This window comes from Pongo pygmaeus, chromosome 8 (genome assembly GCF_028885625.2).
Source record: "Pongo pygmaeus isolate AG05252 chromosome 8, NHGRI_mPonPyg2-v2.0_pri, whole genome shotgun sequence".
Classification (NCBI taxonomy): domain Eukaryota; kingdom Metazoa; phylum Chordata; class Mammalia; order Primates; family Hominidae; genus Pongo; species Pongo pygmaeus.
In genome coordinates, this window is record NC_072381.2 from 49,443,158 (window position 1) to 49,465,176 (window position 22,019).

General features: G+C 38.6%; 1 non-coding gene and 2 pseudogenes across 1 annotated transcript; all 3 read right to left on the reverse strand.

Annotated features, from left to right (window-relative positions):
* LOC129006279 (ras suppressor protein 1-like) overlaps positions 1 to 22,019 on the reverse strand; it is a 164,281-nt pseudogene that overhangs the window by 83,850 nt on the left and 58,412 nt on the right.
* LOC129006476 (putative ankyrin repeat domain-containing protein 30B-like) lies at positions 1,706 to 12,614 on the reverse strand (annotated as a pseudogene).
* LOC129006952 (U6 spliceosomal RNA) lies at positions 3,071 to 3,177 on the reverse strand. Its single transcript, XR_008492141.1, has one exon. It is a non-coding gene; the product is annotated as a U6 spliceosomal RNA (small nuclear RNA).

A 22,019-nucleotide genomic window follows, 5' to 3' on the forward strand; every position in this document is an offset into this window, starting at 1 on the left:
TACTAAATGCAAACCGTTTATTGTAAAAATTAAATAGAGCCCAGAAGTTCAATACCAGCCTGGACAACATAAGGAGACCCTGTCTCTAAAACCATGTTTCTTCGTAGGTTATTGTGGGAGTTCAGTCAGGCTGGTGGGAAACATTTTAAGATGAAGTTATAGGACGTAGACACAAATCTTCTTGGAATGCCAAAGGTTTTGTAAAAGTCTCAAGATAGGGTTATGGCTGAAAGCAGCCTAATCCTTACCTTGTGTAAGTAGCTTAAAGTGAGTACAAAGAAATGTAGAGTAGTTTATCCAAATAGCTTGTTTACTCATGTGGTCTTTTTTTTTTTTTTTTTTTTTTTCTTTTTTTTTATTTATTTATTTATTTTTTTTATTATTATTATTATCATTATTATACTTTAGGTTTTATGGTACATGTGCGCAATGTGCAGGTAAGTTACATATGTATACATGTGCCATGCTGGTGCGCTGCACCCACCAACTTGTCATCTAGCATTAGGTATATCTCCCAATGCTATCCCTCCCCCCTCCCCCCACCCCACAACAGTCCCCGAAGTGTGATGTTCCCCTTCCTGTGTTCATGTGTTCTCATTGTTCAATTCCCACCTATGAGTGAGAATATGCGGTGTTTGGTTTTTTGTTCTTGCGATAGTTTACTGAGAATGATGATTTCCAGTTTCATCCATGTCCCTACAAAGGACGTGAACTCATCATTTTTTATGGCTGCATAGTATTCCATGGTGTATATGTGCCACATTTTCTTAATCCAGTCTATCATTGTTGGACATTTGGGTTGGTTCCAAGTCTTTGCTATTGTAAATAATGCTGCAATAAACATATGTGTGCATGTGTCTTTATAGCAGCATGATTTTGGTCTTAAGACTACCCTTTGATCACCCACAGGCAGGATGGCTCTCCTGGGATAGGGGCACCCAGATTAATTACCCACAGGTGTATTGGCTCAAAGCCTTTGTCATTAAAACTTTGCTAATAAATGCCCACAGGGCCGGCTAGCCGGGGCTGTGGCTGCTGACTCTTTACAGCACCTTCCTTGGTGTCTGTAATCGGCTCAGAACCCTTGCTGCTCTTTCACTGAATATTGGTGTCTGGGTATGTATAGTCTCATCCGTCATGCAGCCGGGGTCTGCGGGACAGACCACCGCAAGTGATAATATTCAAATGTTACAGTTTTCTGTTATTAATTCCTACTTTTCATTATTAGATAGTCAATTATTTGTGGCTTGTAATTCAGGGCATGTAAGCTACTTTAAAATTTGTAATAAAATTTATTTATAAATATATTAATTCATTAAATTGGATAACTTGATCATCCCCTATTACTGAGCTCATCAATCACACTAAGGGTTTTACATTTTATAACAAGCCTAAGTTGTTATGACAATTGAGGAAACATACAATATACAAACTTAAACATTGCATTACTTATTTATACAAAAGTATTATATAGGATTTTAGGGACCATAATTAAACAAATATTTTTTCAGATAATATTTTTTGAGATTATAAGCTACCTACAACTAAATTCTTAACTAATTCTGAATTATAAACTAAAAAAATTAAATCAAAGCTATATATATATATATATATATACACACCCACATATATGTATATATGTAAACACATGCTATTTACACATTGCTTTTTGAATTGCTTTTTTGTGATCAACAGTTCCATAATCTTATGGTAGCACCACCAAGAGTAGTTTACTATCAGAGGTCTTACCTGGATTGCTATTTTGAGGATTTTTAGATATCTTTCATATATATTCCAAAAGTTGTTGATGAATGCTATGCATAAAAATGTAATAAATAAAATTACTATTTTAACACTGATATAAAAAACATTTACCAAATTTATTAAGTTCTTAGGGTATTTCAGACAATATCAGAGCTAACATCAGAACATTACTTATTTAATAGACTTTAAGTTTGTAAGCTCTATGAACTTATTAAGCTTTTAATTAAAGAAGAAATCAAGTAAGATGAAATACTTATGAATTGAGGGCAGTCTAACTCAGTAAATTAACTAGAGATAGCTTGGCATAATGGAAAATGCCCGTAACTCAGAAAAAGTCCTAGCGTGGTAACCAACAGGTATTTTTTCTTGAACAAGTTGCTTCTCTTAGGCTCAATGTCTTCTAAAAATGAAGATTTTAGAGCCTTATTTCACTAGGTTATTATAAGGATTTAACAAGATAACATTTTTAAAATACTCTGAGAAATAGTGAAGCAATGAAATAATTTGTTCTTGAACCTTATTGCTGAAACTATTTTAAAATTCCCAATAAAACCCAATGTGTTGGCCTGGTGCAGTGGCTCATGCCTGTGATGCAAGCACTTTGGGATGCTGAGACAGGGGGATCGCTTGAGCCCAGAAGTTCAAGACCAGCCTGGGCAACATAGGGAGACCCTGTGTCTACAAAAAATAAATTTATTTTTTTAAAAACTGTTTCTTTATAGGTTATAATGTTCAAATGTTACAGTTTTCTGTTATTAATTCCTACTTTTGGTTATTAGATGTTCTATTCTTTGTGGCTTGTAATTTAAGGCATCTAAGCTATTTTATAATTTCTAATGAAATTTATTTATTAATATATTAATTATTAAATTGGACAATCTGATTATCCTCTATTACTGAGCTCATCAATCACACCAAGGGAAGAAAACTAATAGATGTCAGCATCTGGCTTGGACTACTACTACTCTTTCTCTGCCTCCCTAAACTCTGAACCAACAAATCTTTGTTAGAATGATGCTTAGTCACTATGTTCGTTTCCAGCTGCTGTGGAAGACAAAACCCTACCTTTATTTTTTCTAAGTTCCACAGAGAAGATGCCAGTTGGTATTTTCTCATTGGCCTACGAACAACATATTGCACACAAGATCCTATGTGTTACCACATCTCATTTCATAGATCACCTTACATAAATATTTTTTGTATGAAAATCACAATTGCAGTACTGGCTGTCACCCACTTTGCTTTGACTCACACCATTTCCTTGGAGCTAGTTAGAAAGTAGTCAAATGTCCTTTTGGGGACTGCAAGAAATATGCAACACTTCACAGATTTCTGTGTCATCCTTGTGCAGGGACTATGCTGATCTTCTTGACATTGTTTCAATTTTAGTATATGTACCCCTCAAGCCAGCACAAATCCTTACTTTTATATGTGAAGACTGATCAGTGATGGATGAGGCTTAGCTCTGTTTAAGCAACCTACTTGAGATAGAGTGAAGTCTATTGAATGGCTTCATGGTAATGCAGAATTTGAAAATATTTTTAAAACTCGAGATAGAGATGCAAGTAGCACGGGAGATTTTTACTTTTGGGAAAAAAAGAATCACTTGAGGGGACAACCACAAGTTGGAACCCATGACAACTTTGGAAAGATGACATGGGATCTTACAGAATAAGATGAGACCTTCCACTACCTACAAAATGGTGCTACATGGGATATAAAGTGCCAGGGATATAGATCTGGTAACAAAATAAAAAGGGAACTCTAATTCCTTCCTGTAACATTATTTCAACCTGACTTACAGTTTTAAACATTCACAACTAATATTTGCTAGAGAAAATAGAGAAAAGTCACTCAAAGGATAACTTAACATGAAGGTCTAGGCCAAGTCCAGGCTAAGACGTGGGTTTCACATCGGGTTTTGAGTGGGAGGAGAATGGTCAATTTGCTCACTATGTGTGTGGCAAAAGATAAAAGTCCTAGCTGCCAAAGCAGGGTGCTGGTACTTTGGAAACAATGGCTGAGAATATGTATGTGAACTTTAAAAAACTGTAATAAATTTGAAGTCTACCTATGGATCACCATAAAATCTGTGTTAGTAAGGGCACCTGGTCACAAAGGCCAATCATTACCAGACTGCAGGAACAGTTTCAATGGCAACGATGCGGCAATAGAATCAATGGAAACAAAATGAAGAGAATGGCCATTTCCCCCCCAATCCTTCTGACTTACACAAAATGAATCTCTTCCTTGGACTTAAGGAACCCGTTAGATTCTTTTTAAAAATTCAAGTATTAAGGTATGGAAGACAGCCCCCAGGGGACACTATCAGGTTTTCTAGTAAAGTGGGCATTTCAAGACCCAAATAACTTTTTAGAAAAATCGAAATTGTGACACTATGTTTATCCCATGCATAGAGGTTATACTTAAAATCAAGTACACAACATTAGGATCCCTAGGGATAAAGTTGTTGAAAGTCCTAAAATAAAGAATCCTGGACCATTATTCCTTCTAACTAGTCTAGCTTTTTGACTAGTTTCTGGCTGATGAAGTGAACTAACTCACTGTCATTCAAAAATTACCTGAAACAAACTATAAAATCTCACCTAGCCTTTAAATGTAAACACAGATTAAGTCCACAAGCAACAGCATAACGTTCTGCAGTCATTCCACATGTATCTTCAGCACAGATGTCAACATTTTGCTGAAGAACCACGCCAACTATCTCCCATGCTCCATGACATATGGCAAGCATGAGGGCTGTGCTAAAATAACAAAGAGTTAACTTCATTATTAGGAACAGAACCAATTTAATATGTGCCTGTCAGTGTAGAATTAACCATTTACATGTACTAACAAACATAACCATCTTGAGTGCTCAAGTGTTTATCCTTGTAAATCACCAAGGCTAAAAGGAAAGGGCAAAAAGACTCATGTCCCACTGGGATATGGCATACTAGAATTGGCTAATATATATATATAGTCTTTTGAGGGGCAAAGAATTATGCTTTGTTCACTAACCTAAAAGAGGCAAAGATTTAAGTGAAGAATTATCTATTTCTTCCTTAGTCTGATATAATATTTTGTACTTCAAAATCAGCTAGAAGTCAGACAAGTAAGAGCAATCTGAAGGCTTAAAACAATGTTAGGAATAATGATATTAGTAGTAGTTATAGTATGTTTAGTTAATGATGCTGATAAGAATGTATGAGACACTAAATTAAATGCTGTTGATATTTATAATGTTACTTCAACACAATCGTCCTTAAAGGACATATTATTATTCTCCTTTTCATATAGAAAATCATAGTTGGTATTAACTAATGTTCGCAAGGTCACACCTATCAAGTGAGGAAGCTAGAAATTAAATTTAGTATTGTGTGAATCAAAAGCCTGTCTCTTTTCTTACTTTATCACTCACCTATGGTTTATCTTACTTAACTAAAATGTTAATCCAATTAAAGATGTCTTTCTTCCCTCTACCCATACAAATTAAAAATAAAAATACACTATGAATAAAAAAGGAAAAAAATAATAAATTCACAGTATCTGGTGATAGCAATTAATAGTCACGTAGGGATAACCTAAAATTAATACTCTTCAAAGAAAACAAAGCAAACAATCATCCTAAAGACAAAATGACTTTAAACTCCTATTTCTATTTAATATTGCTTTTTTTTTTTTTATTTGAGACAGAATCTCACTCTGTTACCCAGGCTGGAGTGTGGTGGCACGATCTCAGCTCACTGCAACCTCCGCCTCCCGGGTTCAAGCGATTCTTGTGCCTCAGCCCCACAAATAGCTGGGACTACAGGCATGTGCCACCATTCCCGGCTAATTTTTGTATTTTTAGTAGGGATGGGGTTTCACCATGTTGGCTAGGCTGGTCTCAAACTCCTGGCCTCAAGTGATCCAACCACCTTGGCCTCCCAAAGTGCTGGGATAACAGGCAACAGCTACCGTGTCCAGCAAATATTGCATTTTTTTTAAAAGTGTATAAAAAAACAGAAGTTAGAAAAATACTATAAAAGTGTTAATCATTCAATATTGAATTACAAAGTAAACTAAAAAAAGTTCATACTTCTTAAAACTGATACAGAACCACTTTAGCTTATGGAAGATAATGCAACCACAAACATCAGATTACACATAAGAATCAATCAATATAATAAGAGAAGTCCTACTATATACTGCTCTTTATTTTTGACCAGTCCAAATAATTGCTTTTCTTCTGATAATTTGTGTTGATATGTTTCACTATAATCTAATAATTTTAAGTAAATATTATTAATTTAATATTTCTGACGAGTGTTATTTCTCTAGAACACTACTCAAGTGTTTTTTAATAAAAAAAAGAACTACTATACCATTTAAACTTATTAACTGCACTTGCATTTTTTTGTCAGTAAAAATTCCACAATTTGCTCACTTCTTTTCATTATGGCCAGTAAAAGTGGTGTAAGGCTAGCCTGTAAAACAGTAAAACAATTTATAATTCATGAAATTACATATTTCTCAGCTGAACTGAATACTTTATATAATATCCTATGAACTTAAACACATAAAATGCAAAGTCGATCAATAGCAATCCCTTCCTTCTCCCTTTTCTGTGCTTTCTCATGCACTGCACCTTCCCTTGTTTCAGCCTCTGCATCACCAAATTAACTCTGGTTATCTCCAAAAATCATTATATTGTAATGATTTTATGGTTTCTCTTCTAAACCAAGAGCTGCATCTTTTATCTCTATATCCTTAAACCCTAAGACATAGTAGTAAATATTTTGTTTTTGACTAAATTAGTAATCTAAATTATTACCTCTAGAGCAGTGTTTCTTAAACTATATTCTAAAAGATAATTACCTTACCAGCAGTAATGTACCCCAACAGATTCCACCATTATCTATGTTCAAGAAATATTATAAAACTGTGAATTAAATGTCCATTATTCAATAAATGACTTGAACTTTGCCTAATCCTTATTTGACAATATATTTTTGGGGCAGACATTAACATTTGACAAATTAGAATTTCAGGGATACAGTTTTGAAAGCTTTGCAAGAAAAATGGAGGTTTCCTCTGGGTGATACAAACTCGCTTGATTCTCTTCTACCAATAATCCCAAGATCCCAGATGCCAATGTCAGGCACACCTGCTCTAAATGGGTCACTAAGGAAGTGGCTCTAAATTAAAAGAGTTTGGCTTCAAATGAACTTTGATTGCTTATTATTAAATAATAATGGGGTTTCTCCTATTACAAGACAACAGAATTTTATCTCAGCTATTAGAAATTCAGTATAAAAGTATATTCTCAATTATAATAATAATCCTAGGATCCTAATGCATATCTTTTTAAAATGCAATAATCCATTTTTATTCTGGTTTCTATTGTAACTGCTACTTAATTTTTGGCAAAATATCAAAAATATTAATAAAATGGCTTATTAATGAAAGTTCTAACTCATCTATGTGGATTAGCATAATAGAAGCCACTAAATCACTTGAATTTTAAGGGACAATTCTGAGGAGAAGGATATAATATTTTCTGTAACATGCACAACCTATTCAAATACAACCATGATTAATACAAAAAGGCTTAAAGTCATTCTAATAGAAGATGATTGTTTATGGTTTATATACAGAAAAATCATTGTTTAAAAAATCTTCTAAATGCTAGAAGTAGCCCATTATTAATGAATTAATGTAAAATATAAACTATATATTATAAACAGCTATCAACTGTCTTGAATACCTTGAAATCTTTACCAAAATATACTATGAGAGAGGAATTGATAACTGAAATATTTACAGAGGCAAAAGAGGTAAGTTGAGTAAGTGATGTAACTAGGTGGGCACAGTAGCAAACTGGAAACATATGCTTTGTGTAAAGCTAGAATGTCTTCATAGCATACCAAACAGTCATATGGACTCAGGAGACACCAGATTCAATCCTTTAAGAGGAAATCCAGATTTCTGCATGTCTCCTACATTTTACATGTTGACTCAATTTATGCAGGCAAATTTTGCTTTCCTGTAGTTTTACGCTAATTGGAAAGAAAAAAAAACTTGGGTGGGAAAGAATATTTGAAAAAGTTTTACCTTTAACAAATTCAAATATTTATCATAAATGCACAGAAAAGCCACACTCTCTGGTAGTTCTTGTAAAAATATTAATATTTAAAGTAAAATCTTAGACAATTAAGTTCTTTCAAACCATTTTCATTCAAGGAATGTTTGAGCTTCCAAATATAAAAAACCTTACATATGTTAACGTTAAAACAAATGGATTTCAAATATTTTGAAAATAACATTGGTTAACGTCCACCTTGTTTTGCACTTTGATGACTGCACCATGGGACAGCAGTTTTGCCACCATTGACAAATTCTCACTATCAACAGTATAATGGAGAGCCGTGTTGTCATATACATCTACAATATTTAGATCAGCACCAGAATCTATCAGAATATTTGCACAAGCCTCCCTCTGGCATTGTAGAGCCTGTCAGTATTAAAGCAAGAAGTACATTATAAATTATAGGAAATCAAAATAAATATTCCACAGGTTTCACAAACTAGTTGTATTTCGATGAGATAAATTCATTTTTATTCTATGTATTTAAACCAAATCCATCTCCTGCTGAAAAAACTGGCTACGATTTACCTTCATCAGAGGTGTCCTGTTTTCGCCATCAAGGACGTCAAGCTGGCACTTTCTACCAGAAATGTTACTACTTCTGCATGGCCGTTGACACAGGCCCAGTGTAGAGCAGTCCTACGAGAGTGAGAGGACTTTTTAGGAAAGTTTAGTCCACTGTTTCAAAACATACAATGATTTATGTAATTGTAAACATTAAATACCATGCTCTTTCTCTGCCTTCAAAACAAATATTTAATATTCTCCTGAAGAAAGTACAACATTCATTCACTCTTATTACTCACTACATTAATGAAAGAGTGGCCTATTTGAATAGAAAGAGTTTGGCCTTTGGATTCAGTTCAACTTGGGCTTGAATATTACTTTAAGGTCTTTCACTTTCTAGCTGTCACTTAAACTTTCTGCACCTCGATTTTCTCATCAATAAAATGAAGATGAATACGGCAGTTATCTCATAGGACATCACTGCGATGCCTCAGTGAGAATCTATGCAAAGTATTTTGGAGAGTTCTTAGCACATGTAACAGCTCAGTAATTGTTAGATATAATTATTACTACTACTTAACAAAGGCAACATTTTAAGTAAAAGGTGCAATTATGCCTGCTTTGTGGTGTGCTTTAAAGGTTAGAGATAACACTGTATTTTAATGATTCTAAGATGCTCAATTTCTCATATTTTAACATTTCTGACATTGAAATGCCACTTATAATTCATTATTTATTACAACTATATTTAGCAGAAATTTAAACAATCTTTTATTGGTGCATAAAATAAGGAGACATCACACAATTCACAGTGCCTTCCAAGAAGTAGAATATGGTATATTCAACAGGACGATGGCAGTCCTAGTCACAGGATTAACACTGAAAGAAATTTTAGCTTTTAAGAGTACTATGCAAAAGGAGAGTTGAAATAAAAACAACTGTTTAATATTTAATATTAAATTAAATTAATATTTAATAACTTCTTTAATATTTTTAAAACTTCAAGCCAAAGAAAACTTGGGATTCAAATAAATAGGTATGGCTCCTTTTATTCTGTATTCAGATTTACAGAATGTATGTAAATTCATATTTAAATTTATAGAATGCATGTAAATTAGATATTTCCAATGATTAATATTACTCTTTAAAGCTGTTATAAATGTCCAACATTGTGGGTGGTAGTTATCATTTACTAGTTTCCCACTTCAGAATCGTTTTTGTTTTAAAGATGAGAAGGAAAGCTTCAATTGAGATTCAGTCCTAATACTCCAATTTTAAATCTCTCATTTTGCTCAGGTTGAGCAGGTAAATGTGAAATTTTTAAGGATGAAAAGGTCTTCAGAGTTAATAGAATGTCTCTTCTACATAATAGGCATTCAGCTGACATGTGATAAATGGATTAAAAGAATGGATCAATACAGTTGGGAAGTTCAATATCTTAAAAAACTGCTACAAATAAAGCACTTATATTTGCTATTTTATTTTTCTAATAATAAAACTACACTAAAATGATTAATCTATAATTATTGACATATACATAAGTATATATATAATAAAATATGTGTCTAATAAAATGTATATGTAAATCAACAACCACAGATAAAAAGATTCTCTTCTGAAGATGCTAACAGTTCACAGAATATACTAATCCACAAAAAAATTAAAATGTAGAACGTGAGAAATTATTTTTATCTGTGAAAAATTCATACTCCTGCACTTCTCAAAAATTATTTAATAATAAACTTTTACTAACAGCATTGTACATGCTCAATGCAGAAATCAAAGATAATAAAAAGGAAAAACATTTAAATTTAAACAAATGCCCTCAAATAATAAATTTTATCATATTTCATACATAATTTCAGATAACACAAGACCATAGTCTATATGTATGTGTAATCAAACTGAACTTTACCTTCACTTGGTACACCAAAATACATTTTCAAATGTCAACATACTTCTGTATATATTTCTACCTTGAGTGGTCATACATTATCCCATGCTGTAAACTCACTGAAATGTATTTATAAAAGCCATTATATGGATTCTTCTTAATACATTGATATTTTAAGCAGTGCTCAGAAAAGAAATTGTGTGTATGTTTCATTATTTTCTAAAAACATTTTAGTATAATAGAATTGATCCCTAACAGGCATAAACAATTTTTTAAATATGGTACTTACCATCAAATTGTCTATTGAAAAGTCATCTGCAACTTAAACTTTAAGAAGCACTATAAATATCACTGCTTTTTATCCTTACAAACTTTGTGGAAAGGAAACAGTATTTGAGTCCTCTTTTAACTTAAATGCCTTCTCTAACCAGGAACACAAAATATTGTGTCCTGTGTGCACAGGTCACTTGCAGATCTTAAAAAAGGACTTTGCCCAATTTTAAATTAGAGGTCAAGTAGTTTTTTTAGATCTGCAATTTAGATCTCTAATTTATGTTGCCAAATTTTAAATTAGAGGGGTTTTTTTTGTTGATTTGAGTGAATTCTCTATAAAATGAAGATTTTTAAATCTAATAGGTATACACACATGCATATACATATGTAGTAAATATTTTACAAGTATGCTGCCTTTTATTTTTTCTCATATGCATGGTGATTTAATTTTTGTTTTACTAAATTAACCTTCAGAATGCTTGCTTCTGAGCTTCTTAGAAAGGTTTTGTCAACATAATGTATGTGTGTGAACAGGTATTTTGTTTTCTTCTGGTATTTTTATAATTTTGTATATGAAAAACTTTGGAATTTTGTGGCATAAAAATCTAGTTTTCTCCAAAAAGCAGGCATTTCACTTATGAAACTAGTTATTTTCCTGCTAGTACAAAGTGTGACCATTATCAAGATCTAAACTCTTACATATATTTGGGTGTTTCTGGATTTTCTATTCTACTGTATCCATTTACCTGTTAGCAAACAGTTTGTGATTTTATTTATTTATTTATTTTTTGAGACAGAGTCTCACTCTGTCGCCTAGGCTGGATTGCAGTGGCGGGATCTCGGCTCACTGCAACCTCTGCCACCGGGTTCAAGCAATTCTCCCGCCTCAGCCTCCCGAGTAGCTGGGATTACAGGCACCCGACATCATGCCCGGCTAATTTTTGTATTTTTGTAGAGATGGTGTTTCACCATATTGGCCAGGCTGGTCTTGAACTCCTGACCTCAGGTGATTCATCCGCCTCGGCCGCCCAAAGTGCTGGAACTATAGACGTGAGCCACTGCTGCTGGCCCACCTTGTGCAAATCGATAGCACATTTTGACATCTAGAAGGGCAAGACTTTTCTACGCAATTACAAAATATTTAAAATGTCATCACAGTAGTAAAAGACAGCCTGTGTAATTTTAAAAAAAAATGTTAAAATGTTGATAACTTTATTTGGTTTATGTAAAACTGATAAAGAACTCGCATCTTGAGGAAAATGAGTCTTCTTAAATTCAAGAACATAAGCCATCTTCCCACCTCAAAGTTTCCTTCTAAGACCCCTCAGCAAAGAACATATTTACATAGACATTCATTGATATCAAAATAGATATTGGACTTCATCCAAAGAACTTTTAGCCAAGAAGGTCATATATTATAGGAATTATTTCATTATGCACCATTTCATAGTGTATCTAACGTTATCTTTTAAAACCTGTACATTGAAAGTAAAATCCTGTATGTACTTAATTTTGTGAGTTAAATCACTTTAAAATTTTCTACACAGTGCTCTGTGAGAGGAAGTGGAAGTGAAGGAGAAAGAGCGAAAGTTTGGGGTTGATTTTAAGGTGGCCTGGGCCCTCCGACCTGCAGGGCGCCCCCAACCCAGGCCTGGGGGGCCTGCCCGGGAAGAAGGCCTAGACCCCGGGGCCCAGGTCGGCCGACCTGCCGCCCGCCACTCCTCTACCTGCTCCCCTCGTCCCCAGGCCTCCCAGCCCCCCATTCTTAAGGGGCGATCCTCCCACAGCCGCCACCTCCTGCAGCCCCGGCTCAGGCAGGGCCTGGTATCTCTTCTTCACATCTCTTTTGTTCAGGTCGATGGTCTTCCTCATGGTTATCCCCTCCAGATTCCAGGCTTGGCCCAGGGAGACAACCTTGTGGATCTTCCTGAGATCCCCATAGTGGATCACGCAAGAGTCCCTGTTGGTGTAGACCAGCTGACTGAAGGGGCTCGGGCGCTCCGGGCCCTTCACACCCTTGTCAACTGAGGCAGAGAGCTTCTTCATGGCTGCGGCCACCTGCTAGAGAGAGCCTGTGCCTCCCGCTCGCCCTTCCCTAGCCCCCGCCGCTCGCCCTCGCCCTTCTTGAGTCCCCGCACCCGCTCCCATACCAGTAAAACTTGCTGTCTGGCCAAGCTCTTGGACACTCCGGCTTCTCCTGGGAGAAATTCGCTGAGCAAAGCCGTTAGGCAGCAGTGCAGGCCCAGCTCAGCAGGCTGAGGAGACACGCGCCCTGGCCGCGCTCCCCCGGGCACCGCGTGCAGGTGGCACCTGCTGCTGAGGCGCTGTCGGGCTGGCAGACCTCCCTGGAGCAGAACGTGGGAGACACCTTGCCACACGGTCCGCTTGACACAGCCGCCCCTGGCCCCTCCTCGACCCGCGATCCAGGAGCTGGGCCCTGGCGCTGGGCACCGTGCAGCCTCCTCGATGGCGCTGAGCGTCGGTTCCCACCCTCCTGCAGCTGGGGACCCACCCCTGACTTAGAATCCCTGGACGCTTCTGGCCCAAGGATCCGCGTTGCTCGTGGCGCTGACAGGGTCCGAGTTGGAGCCCCTGCTGCCATGTGCCATGTTCAGATGAGAGCTGCACCTGAGTCCACGGTGGAGGCTGCAGGGCTGGGCCCAGACCGCTGAGGGTCGTCGAGTGAACCGCCCTACCACCCTGGGCTCTGCTCTTTCTTGGCTGGCGCTTGCAGCTCAGGCTCGCAACCTCTGAGCCCCGTACAGCTGCCGGGATGAGGCATTGAGGCAGATTCCCGCCTTCCTGCAGCTGAGGTCCCACCGCCTGACTTAGGCGCAGTGGCGGCGTCCGACCCTAGGGTGTGCCACTGCTGGTTGCAAGGACAGGTTCTGGGGTTGCCACCGCTGCTGCCACGTTCAAATGCCAGCTGCAGCTGAGCCCACGGCGGAGGCTGCAGGGCTGGGCCCAGAGGGCCTGAGGGTCGCCGTGTGGCACACGCCCTCCCTCTCTAGGCCCTGCACTTCCTTGGCTCACGCCCAGAGCGCTGGGTCGCGGGCTCTGGACACTGCAGACGTCAGGATGGGGCTGAGCGGCGGGTTCCTGCCCTGGTGCAGATATGGGGCAGACCGACTGACGTCAACGCTGTAGCAGCATCTGTCCCTGGTCCGCGCTGACTAGGCCCAAGGAGAAGGGAGTTTAGGGTTGCTCGGCCATATTTGCCTGTTCGCCAGATGCAGGTAGAGGCTAAAGCTCAGACAGCGGCACGGATGGCGGGTCCCGTTTGACGGCTTCAGGTTGCTGAGTGTGCCCCCTGCTCAGCCCCAGGGTCCCTTCCTCGTTCACCCGCATCTGGAATATGGCGGTGGCGCTGGGTAATCTGCAGTCATCCTGGATGGGGCTGAGCTGCGGTTCTCTCCCTTGAGCTGAAAGGGAGACTTAGCTGAGTAGAGCAGATGGAGAAACAGTTAAATTGAACTGATCCTATTTAAAGATTTCCAGGCTGGATGCAATACCTCATGCCTGTATTTCCTGCACTTTTGGAGACCGAGATCACTTGATCCCTTTGGGAGGATCACTTGATCCCAGGAGTTTCAGACCAGATTAGACAACACAGGGAGACTTCATCTCTACAAAAATAAAACAAATCAGCCAGGCATGGTGGTGCATGCCTGTGGCCCCAGCTACTTGGGAGATTGATTGTGGGAGGATCACTTGGTTCCGGAGGTGTGTGGGTACAGTGATCTGTGACTGTGTCGCAAACAAGGAATGAGAGGCCTTGTTGCTCTACATCCTAGACAGATTTGACATTTGCGGTCTTCTGGATTTCCGTTATTATTTGGTTATTTCTGCCCCTGTATTTTAAGCCTAGGCAACACAGACTCGCTCTCTAAATCAATAAATAACTTCTAGTGACTATATCATATCTATGTCGAATTCTTTACACACAAAGCTTGCAGAGTTGAAACTCCAAGCACCCTCTAATTATGTGATAGGGACCATGTTCTTGCTTTTGGTCATTCCAATGGGTATGCAGTGGTAGTTCATTACTGCATTTCCCCAAGGAAATATTATGTGGACCATCATTACATACGCTTATTTTTTATTTGTATATTTTATTTGGCGAGATGCCTGTTACAGTCTTTAGTTCACTTTTTAATTGGGTTGTTTGCTTATTATTCAATTTTAAGAATATTGGTATATTTTGGAGAAAATTCATTATTCAACTATGTTTTGCAAATATTTTCTTCCAGTCTGTGGCTTGTCTTCCCTTTCAATGGCTTTAACACACACAAAAAATGTGACATTTTAATCAAGTCCAACTTATATTATTTCTTTTAGGTACTGTAACTTCGGCGTTTTTCTAGAGATCATCAAACCCAAGAGAGTCTAGATTTTCTCCAGTTATTTTCCAGAAGTTTTATAGTTTCATATTTGACATTTATGTCTGTGATTCATTTTGAGTTAATTTTGGTGAGGGGGTAAGATCTGATTCATTTTTTTTTTTCACTTGTGGATATTCAGTTGTTCCAGCACCAATTTCAGAAGAAACCAATCTTTGTTTCATCATATTGCCTTTACTTTTCCATCAGATTAAATATATTAATTTTTCTCTATTTCTAAACTGTCTTGTTTCACTAAACTGTCTATTCTTTCATCAACATGGTACAGCCTTGATTACCATAGCTTTACAGTTAAGTCTTGAAGTTGGGTAGTGCCTGTCTTTCCTCCAACTTTGTTCTCTCCTTCAATATTGTGTTAGCTATTCAAGGTCTTTTTCTTCTCCATATACACTTTAGAATTAGCTTTTCTATATCCATAAAATAATTTGCTTCCATTTTGATTAGAAGTGCTTTGAATCTATACATTGGGGAGAACTGGCATCCTGATGATACTGAGTTTTTCTATTCATGTATATATTTCCTCCATCTGGTCAGTTCTTTTTTGATTTCTGTCATCAGATATGAACAGTTTATGGAATTCCATAACTCCCTCTACCTTGACCAAAGAACAGTGATGAATTCCTCATTCTGCAGCCAACAAGTCACCTGTGAGGGCCATGTGTCTAAACATAGACAGGAGGGTAAGAAAATGATAAAGAGATCCTGGGAAATATAGGAAATTCATGAATCAGCAACTGTGTCTAAGTAACTCCTTTCCATATCCCCAGGGCACCTGTTGCTTCAGCCAATACCTGCTGGTGTGGGCCGAGGATGCTGGTGCTCCTGGCTTTCCCAGCCCTGCCCCCAGGGCTACCTTCGGATGTGTGCCTCTTGACCTTAGCGAGAATGTACTTTTTTATCCCTACCATGGGTGAAATATTTTTGCAAATAAACACTTTTTAAAATAATGTCAACTTTTATATTAGAGGTGCTGCATGTGCAGGTTTACATGTGTCTTTTTGGTAGAGTGTTGTATTTTCTTTCGGTATATACCCAGTAATGAGATTGCTGGTTCAATTAGTAGCTCTATATTACATTTTTTGAGAAATCTCCAAACTGCTTTCCATAGTGGCTAACCTGATTTACATTCCCAGTGACAGTGAATAGTTTTCTATCGTCTGCAGCCTCGCCAGCATCTGTTAACAAATATTTATATTTCAGGCATAGATCATCTGTTAGTTTTTATTTCAGCACATCCTCTGAAGAAGATAGTGTTTTTAACAACCAAAGATGATTCAACCTTTCAAACATGTTTTTTAATTTTTCTTTTTCTGATGCCACGTGGAACTTTCTGTCTGCCTCAGTTTAAGGTATACGTTAAGAGCACTGTACCTTGAAGTGACCCATCTCAGTGGCCCCATGCAGTGTTCTGTCCCAGAACTCTTCACAAGCTTTTGCCCTGTGTGACCAGTGTGGAAAGGAGCCCCCCCAGATAGTGTTTCACCAGGCAAGTGACCAACTAAAGAATTACCACAATTATGTGTGACTGTTCTCAAGGTTCCCAAACATACAGAGGGGGACAGTTGCAGGTAATAAAGCTTAATTAAAGGCAGTAACATCTCAACCAAGCAGGAAACATACTGTGGGCTATGAGAACAGGTTACAATAAATATTGAGAAAGAAAAATTCACCTTAATCAGATATTCGCCCCAAAATCCTCTTGCTCAAATATTAAATGTCCTTCCTGCACACGTGGCAATACCAGACTTGCAGAAAGCACACGTGGTGAGAGACAAAACCTGCTGCCTATCTGTAAGCTTCAGTGCCCAGTGAGACTCAGCAAGCTGTTCATCTCCTTTCTACACTCCTGCTTTTATTGCACAGTACATTTTCATATATGTTTTATTCCATTTTTGAATGTTGTATTCCATTAGTCTCTCAGACTAATGATGAAACAATACGACACAGTTTTAATTTCCAAGTCTCTAGAATATTTTACAGGGGAAGTCACTCTCAGTTTTCAGACTTTTCATGGATATTTTCTTTGCTCTTCCATACAATAAAATTTCTATATTCAGAACACAGATGGTATCTACATTGGAGTTAAACTCAACTTATTTAATTTTCATTATTTATTTAAATTTTATTTTAACCTTAGGGGTACATGTGCAGGATGTGCAGGTTTGTTACATAGGTAAATGTCTGTCAGGGGTAAGGGTTGTTGCACAGATTATTTCACCACCCAGATATTAAGCCAAGTGTCCAGTAGTTATTTCTCCTGATCCTCTCTTTCCTCCCCCCTTCCACCCTCCAGTAGACCCCAGTATGTGTTGTTTCCCTCTATGTGCCCACGTGTTCTCATCATCTAGCTCCCACTTATATGTGAGAACATGCCATATATGGTTTTCTGTTAATGCATTCCTTTACTAAGGATAATGGTCTCCACCTCCATCCATGTCCTTGCAAAGGTACATATACACCATGGAATACTATGCAACCAAAAAATCAGCTTATTAATTAAAGTACCTTTGATGTCTTAATAATGTTGACCCTGCCTAATCATGTAATGTCATAATTTTCATTTATACAAATCTATTTTGATGTTTTCAAGAAATATTTTGCAACAATTCCATACAAATTGATTTAAAATAATTGTTCACGAAATTTTGGCATTATCTGTTTTCCATCTATGAACACGAACACAAGACAGTCTCATTAATTCAATTAACGTAATTTATTGTGTTAACGAATTTCCAAATTCGATGACTCTCACTTGCATTTCAGGCATAAATGGAATTCCTAATGATCTAATATTTTAATGGGTTGACACAATGTTTTTTAACATTTAAAAATTTTACTTTATTAATATGTTTTATTATCTATAATATTCTATACAGCATCAAACTAGTAAAGTTATCATATCACTTTTATATATCCTTTCTAAAAACTATTGGGAATATTGGTTATCTTATAACTTTTAAATAGTTTAAGCAGTATTGGTATATTAATTAGTTCATGAGGAAAATTTTCTTCTGGACAACATAAATTTGGTGCTTTCTTTTGTGCAAAACTAACCTTAAATAAACGTTCTGTTTCTTCTATGAATACTACTTAATTTAGCATCTCTATCTCTATGGGGTAAATGACCTTAAACTATATATTCCTAGACTATGTATGAGCCACATTTTAATGCTCATTTGCATTGAATCACACAATTTTGTTCCTGTTTTTCATTTTAATATATGTCTTTAAATTCTTCTCTGCACAGAAACCTGTTGACACCTCCTTCTCAAGCTCTTTGTGTGGTCCCATCTGTTTACAATTCACTAATACTTCGGCTCAGGAATTTGGGGGTTAACTGAAAATCAGATTTTCAGTAGAGGCAGATCTCAGGGAAGCACGGAATCCGGTAAGACACATGTGCTTTGCTGTCACTCTTTCATGTCTCAGACTCAGCATTTCCAGTTCTCTCCATGTGAGCCCCTGTCTGCCTCCAGGGATTACAGAAAAACAGAGCCTCTCTCATTTTCATGTCTTTGAAGGCGCTTGGGTATAAAGTTGTCATTTTTTTGGTAACTGGAAACTAAGACAAAGTTATTCAAAAATCACTATAACTCGTCAAATATGTACTGTCCTTTTATCTACAGGTGAGATAACAATTGTAGTTCTCTGGGGAAGTAAACTCATAGGATCACAAGCCCCTATGCCAGCGTCTATGCACTCAATGGCTGTTGTGAACATAAACCTGAGCCCATTGTCCCAGCAGCAGAAAGAAATCAGGTAAGTAGTTTATATTTCAATCTGTAAACAGAGTCTATTGTCTGTGGATCAATAGAATACATGCTCTTTTCTCGAAAAAAAAAATTTCTGGGTCACAAACTGACCAGGACCAAATCCATGCATGAAAAAGGAAATAATTACTGAGTCGTGAGCTTAACTTTCAGAGAAATAATATCCATTATTTCCATTATCCAAGACCATAAATCAATCCGTAAGTGTTCCTAAATTAATTGTATGTCATCCTCACCGTTCATCATTGTTGAATTTTGATGTATGAAGCCATAAAATTTGTTTTCTGGGTGCTGTGGCTCACTCCTGTAATCCCAACAATTTGGGAGGTAGACGCTGGTATAGTATGAGGTCAGGAATTGGAGAACACTCTGGTCAACATAGTAAAACCCCGTCTCTACTAAAAATACAAAAAGTTAGCCATGTGTGGTGGTGTGCGCCTGTATTCCAAGCTACTCAGGAGGCTGAGGCAGGAGAATCCCGTGAACCCGGGAGGCAGAGGTTGTGGTGAGCCGAGATCACGCCATTGCACTCCAGCTTGGCAAGCTGGGCGACAGTGCGAGACTCCGTATCAGAAAAAGAAAAAAAAAAGTTTCTGAAGGTTCTCTAGTATAATTTGAACCTGAGGGGCGCCCTTCCACACGGCACGCTTGACAGAGCCGCCCCGGCTCCTCCTGGACCCGCGATCCAGGAGCTGTGCCCTGGAGCTGGGCACCCTGCAGGATCCTGGGTGACGCTGAGAGTCAGTTCCCTCCCTCCTGCAGCTGGGAACCCATCCCGTGACTTGGGCGCCCTGGAGGCTTCTGGCCAAGGATCCGCGCTGCTGGTGGTATTGGCAGGGTCAGGGATGCCAATGTTCAGGCAGCAGCTGCAGATAAGTCCACGCTGAAGGCTGTAGGGTTGGGCCCAGACAGCTAAGGGCCGTCGAGTGCACGAGCCTTTCGCCCTGGGCTCTGCTCTACCTTTGCCAACGCTGGCAGCTCAGGCTCGCGACCTCTGGGCCCTGTACAGCTGCGGGGATGAGGCTTTGCTGCAGGTTCCCGCCCTCCTGCAGCCCAGGGCCCAAAGCCTGACTTAGGCGCAGTGGCGGCGTCTGACCCTAGGGTTCGCCGCAGCTGGTGGCGCGGACAGATTCTAGGGTTGGCACCGCTGCTGCCACCTTCAAATGCCAGCTGCAGCTGAGCCCACGGTGGAGGCTGCAGGGCTGGACCAGAAGGCCAGAGGGTTGCCCTGTGGAACACGCCCTCCCTCTCTAGGCCCTGCTCTTCCTTGGCTCGTGCCCAGGGCGCTGGGTTTGAGGGCTCTGGGCACTGCGCAGCCGCCAGGATGCGGCTGAGGAGCCGGTTCCTGCCCTGGTGTAGATATGGGGCGGATCCACAGATTTCTGTGCAGCAGCGGCATCTGTCTCTAGTCCGCGCTGCCTGGGCCCAGAGGGGAAGAGGGGAGTTTGAGGTTACTTGGCCATTTTGCCTGTGCGCCAAATGCAGGCAGCCCCTACAACTCAGACAGGCACGGATGGCAGGTCCCGTTTGGATGGCTTCAAGGTTGTTGACTGCACCCGCTGCCAGGCCTCAGGGTCCCTTCCTCGTTGACCCGCATCTGGAGTATGGCGGTGGAGCTGCGTAATCTGTCCCCATCCTGGATGGGGCTGAGCTGCAGTTCTCTCCCTCGGGCTGAGAGGGAGACTTAGCTGAGTAGAGCAGATGGAGAAAAAGTTAGATTGAACTCATCCTGTTTAAAGACTTCCAGGCTGAGTGCAGTGCCTCATGCCTGTACTTCCAGCGCTTTGGGAGACCGAGATAAGAGGATCACTTGATCCCAGGAGTTTCAGACCAGATTAGACAACACAGGGAGACTTCACCTCTACAAAAATAAAACAAATCAGCCAGGCATGGTGGTGCATGCCTGTGGCCCTAGCTACTTGGGAGATTGATTGTGGGAGGATCACTTGGGCCTGGGAGTTCATGGGTACAGTAAACTGTGATTGTGCCACAAACAAGTGATGAGAGGTCCTTTTGCTCCACATCCTTGACAGCATTTGACGTCTTCATTCTTCTGGATTTTGCTTATTGTTTGGTTATTTGTGCCCCTGCACTTCAAGCCTGGGCAACAGAGAATCTCTTTCAAAACAAATAAATACATACATACATACACACATACATAAAAGATTTCTAGTCACTATATCATATCTAAGTCGAATTCTTTACACATCAACCTGTAGAGTTAAAGCCCCCAGCGCCCTCTAATTATGTGATAGGGACCATGTCATAAAAGTGGGTGACCATATTGTTGCTTTTGGTCATTCCCATAGATGTGCAGTAGTAGCTCATTACTGAATTTCTTTAAGAAAATATTATGTGGAATGTCATTACATATGCTTATATTTTATTTGTACATTTTATTTGGCAAAATGCCTGTTACACTGTTTAGTTCTTTTTTTAATTGGGTTGTTCATTTAGTTTTAATAAGATTGGTATAATTTGGATAAAATTCATTAATCAAATATGTTTTTCAAATATTTTCTTCCAGTCTGTGGCTTGTCTTCTCTTTCAATGGCTTTAACAGAACAAAAATGTGGCATTTAAATCAAGTCCAGCTTATCATATTATTTATGTATTGTAACTTTTGCGTTTTCTCTAGAGATCATCAAACCCAAGAGAGTCTAGATTTTCTCCTCTTACTTTCCAGAAGTTTTACAGTTGTCTATTTGACATTTATGTCTGTGATTCATTTTAATTTTGGTGAGGGGGTAGGATCTGATTCATTTTTTTTTTTTACATGTAGATATTCAGTTGTTCCAGCAGCACTTTCTGAAGAAACCAATTTTTGTTTCATCATGTTGCCTTCACTTTTTCATCAAAGATTAAATACATTGACATGTCTCTATTTCTAAACTGTCTTGTTTCACTAAACTGTCTATTCTTTCATCAACATAATACAGCCTTGATTACCATAGCTTTACAGTAATTCTTGAAGTTGAGTAGTGCCTGTCTTTCCTCCAACTTTGTTTTCCTTCAATATCGTGTTAGCTATTCAGGTCTTTTTCTTCTCCATATAAGCTTTAGAATTAGCTTTTCTATATCCATAAAATAAGTTGCTTCCATTTTGATTAGAAGTGCTTTGAATCTATACATTGGGGAGAACTGGCATCCTGATGATACTGAGTTTTTCTATTCATGTATATATCTCCTCCATCTGTTCAGTTCTTTTTTGATTTGTCATCAGATATGAACAGTTTATGGAATTACATAACTCCCTCTACCTTGACAAAAGAACAGTGATG